This window comes from Kryptolebias marmoratus, linkage group LG7 (genome assembly GCF_001649575.2).
Source record: "Kryptolebias marmoratus isolate JLee-2015 linkage group LG7, ASM164957v2, whole genome shotgun sequence".
Classification (NCBI taxonomy): domain Eukaryota; kingdom Metazoa; phylum Chordata; class Actinopteri; order Cyprinodontiformes; family Rivulidae; genus Kryptolebias; species Kryptolebias marmoratus.
Window position 1 is genome coordinate 2,489,891 of NC_051436.1, and position 4,046 is coordinate 2,493,936.

Genomic DNA, 4,046 nt, shown 5'->3' on the forward strand with positions numbered 1-4,046 from the left:
TGTGGTTCTGTTTTAAGCAGAGGGTTATTGGACTTCCATGCAAATAAACACAAACAGCAGAGCTGATGGGGATGAATTTACTGCTGAAGAGCGTTTAAGTTCTGGTAGTTTCAAGAAAACAAATTGTATAAATCTTTGGAGAAACTGTTCTGATAAGATGCTGGTGAACAATATAGACGGTGTAAGCAACATGGCGCTTACAAAGTAACAATTACCCACCAATAAATACTCAAAAAAAGGAACAAATGTATGTCATATATGTAACAAGATTTAACTTTTTACAAAAAACACTTTGTTTCTTCAGAAACCTTCTATTTTACACACAATAAATCCAAACAGCTAAAACACAAAAGGTTAGCAAAACACTTTTTTATGCAGTATTCTTCCAATATTAATGAATATATTTACTTTGTAATGTCCAATAATTTTCAGAACTGTATATTTAATATATATTTCACTTTAACTATTGTGCAAATTAAGCGATTTATTAATTGTACTGTACATTTACTGCAAACTGATGTTTCTCTGGTGAAAACAAGCAGCTTTCCTTTACTATAATAAAAGTTATTTTAGTCTAGTTTAGTTATCTTAGTAATTCTTATGTTGGCTGTTTAGCGGGACTTTGGTATTATTAATTAGTCATGTTGTACCTTTAGTTTAGCATTATAATGTTTCAGTTTATGTTAACTTATTTAGCGTTCCTGTACATTTAATTTAGTTTAGTTTATCTTAGCTCATATTTTAGATATTGTTGGATTGTTAGATTCCTAATTGTTGTTTAGTTCAGCTTTAATTTTATCATGATTTCATTCAGATTATCTTAGCTACTATTTTGACCGTCTTAGCTCATGTTTAGTTTCATGATTTTATTTAGATTATCTTATATTTCATTTAGATTATATATGATTGATGTTTTTACTTCTGTATCTCTATTTGATTATGATGTTTTTATCTGTATTTGATTCTGTACCTGATTGTTGTTTCTGTGTTGTAAAGCACTTTGGGTCGCCTTGTTGCAGAAAAGTGCTACATAAATAAATTTCACTTCACTTCCCTATAATGAAAGACATCATTATAAAAAATATGCTTCTTGATTTGCAAGATCCTATAAAAACAGGGAAAAGTAAAAAAACACTTTCCTTCTTTCTTTCTACCACTTGGTGGCAGAATATTTTCATTATGCAGCCAACTGACACATTAAAGTTTACATGGGTAAAAAAAAGCTGAAAAAAAAGCCAATTAAAGTGCCATACAGAACAGACACAAAGTTTAAAATAACACAGACAAGGAAGTAACCTACATACATATGATGTAGTTTGCCACATTGTTGTTTTATGGAAATGAACCATATTTAAATTGAACGAAGGGACAGAAAGAGGCTCACTGGGGTTGCAGGAAAGTTCCTTTAGTTGATCATTCAGGAGAGACTCAAAGATTGGTTTCTGTTCTTAGCTTTTCACATTATTAATTAACTTCTGTACAATCCTGTACATTTTAATCATCTTTGCATTACATACTTGAGAAAATAATTTTTGGAATATATGTAATAATTATATTATATACTGAAATCTTTTTGTTTTTCAAATATGATGGCAAACTTCATCATCTACAATAATTCTGAGCCTGATGCGCAGCTTTCTTCTAGCAGCTCCTTCATGTCTTTATATACGCTTTGTCTCACCTCAAGACCAGCGTCTATCATCTTTACCATTTATACTATAATCCACATTTTCTGTCACCTCCCTCTCTCTGGGCTCATTCTTCACCATCTTTTCCAAAAATCAAAAAACTGCTCCAACTTCTCAGCAGCATTGAGTCACTCCGAATGCTTCATCTGCAACTTTGTCCTCGTGGAGTTAATTGGCACTGCTGGTTTTATTGTCACTGTTTGTGGTCTCTACAAGGAAAATCAAGGGCATTTATTAGAAGCAGGGACCTTTATGACCGGCTTCTTGTGGTTTGGAGAGATATTTTTCCACATCCTGACATGTTTGGAGCGCTACCTGGCTGTTGTTCATCCCATCACCTACCTGAGTCTAAAGAACAAGAGAGGGATCAGACTCAGAAACGTTAATGTCGGCTGCGTCTGGCTGCTTTCTTCTTTAGGGATCGGTTTGGCAGATCTTGGCTTTTTTAACATCATGAATTTCGGTCTTTTGACGCTGTCCTTAGCAGTCGTCTCCTTCTGTAGTGTTTCTGTTTTGTGTGGTTTGATTCGCTCAGGCCCAGGAGGCCGAGGAGGGAGCAGGGAGAGGGTTGACCAATCAAAACAGAGAGCCTTTTACACCATTGTTGTCATCCTGGCAGTGCTGCTGTTGAGATTCGCTTGGAGTTTTCTTTTGACTGCAGTCGTTGCGGCAAAAAGCAGTGATTGTGTGACAATTACATTTGATGTCTGGAATAATCTGCCCAGCTCTTTGGCGTTACCTCTCCTTTTTTTACACAGAGCAGGAAAATAGTTGTGCTGTCAGAAAAACATCCATTAAATTATGACTATCAGGGGGAAAAGGAGATGTCAGCTGAACACTTTGACCCAAAGGAACATCAGATTGTCTTTATATTCTATTCACTTTCCGTTTCTCTATACCTTTCTTCGAGTTAATAATCCAGGTGTCATATTTCATTGCACACTTCTTTTTGGAAAACACATTAATAGTCTTTCTTGAGCTGTGTGTGTACATCGCTCCCGTTGTTACGCCCAACCATGTTCTTGTTGCTTCTTGTATTGATCTGGTTTACCACACAGATTTATCATTTCAGATCTCAATTCCCAACAAACTCTGCTGGCTCCTTGTTAAAAACTGCATTGAATTAAAAGTTTTCCTTCCTCCATACATTTCCGAAATGCTCAAAAAGTGTCCTTGATTGTTTTTAAAGATGCCTTTAAAACAATCAACTGTTATTTTTAATATTTAACCAAACTGACTAATATAACTACCCCAAATGTAACTTTAAAATTTCAAGTTGTCATTATTTGTCATAATTAAACCGTGGTCTATGATGTGATCAATCATGCTCACAAAAACAGTGTAGTTTGCGTACACACAAAACTATGTCTGAACATCATTTGAATTCTGTCCACTGCTTTTCCTAATATTCTGATTTACTCAAATTAACTGTTGGTTCGACTCCAGGATTTTGTCTGTATTTCCAAACTAATATTGTAAAGATGTACCTCCTGAAACTGACAGTGATACTACTAATAAAGAAAAATATAATTTGAGTGCTTTTGGAGAATTATTTTTGCGTACTTCTTTACTTATTAAGTTATCAATAACTGGTCAGTTTTGTGATGCTTTTTAGAGCAGAAAGCATTGTTATGATTCTTATATGTGTCATTAAATGCTTACAATGTTGTGTTTTTAATAAGAAATATATGATCTGGCAAATGTTCATGGTGTGCTGGAAACTAGTGACACTGATAGTAGAGATTTCTGTCAGTAGAATTATGTTTCCCTGCTTGTTCATTCATTACACAGGTTGCCATATTTCACTTTTTATGACACTGTTTATGTATGAAAATGAGCCATATTTAAATTGACTGGAGAGACAGAAAGAGAGACACGGTGGGGCTGCAGCAAACAGTCGCAGCAGTTGATTCAGGAGAAAGACTCAAAGGAATCACTGAGAAGGTTGGTTTCTGGTTTTACTTTTTAATATCTTAATTCACAGAGGTATGATTGGCTAGACTGCATAAAAATAACTATTACGCTTACTTGGTTGATGAAACCAGTACTCCTTTCTAAATTTTCTATATTTGGACTTCGCCACAAATGCTGTAAAATACTTAAAAAGGGAGAAGCTCAAATTTTACACAAAAGTAGGCTGTTTTTTTCCATGCATACAATGGATGCTGTGACTGATTGTAATAAAAATGGGACTTAAAGTTTTATTGAGTAGCAGGCAGAAGATTCTGCTGACACAAATAGAATAAAGATACCAAAACATCCATCCATCCATCCGTCCACCATCCATCCATCCATCCGTCCATCCATCCATCCATCCATCCGTCCATCTGTCCGTCCGTCCGTCCGTCCATCCATCCA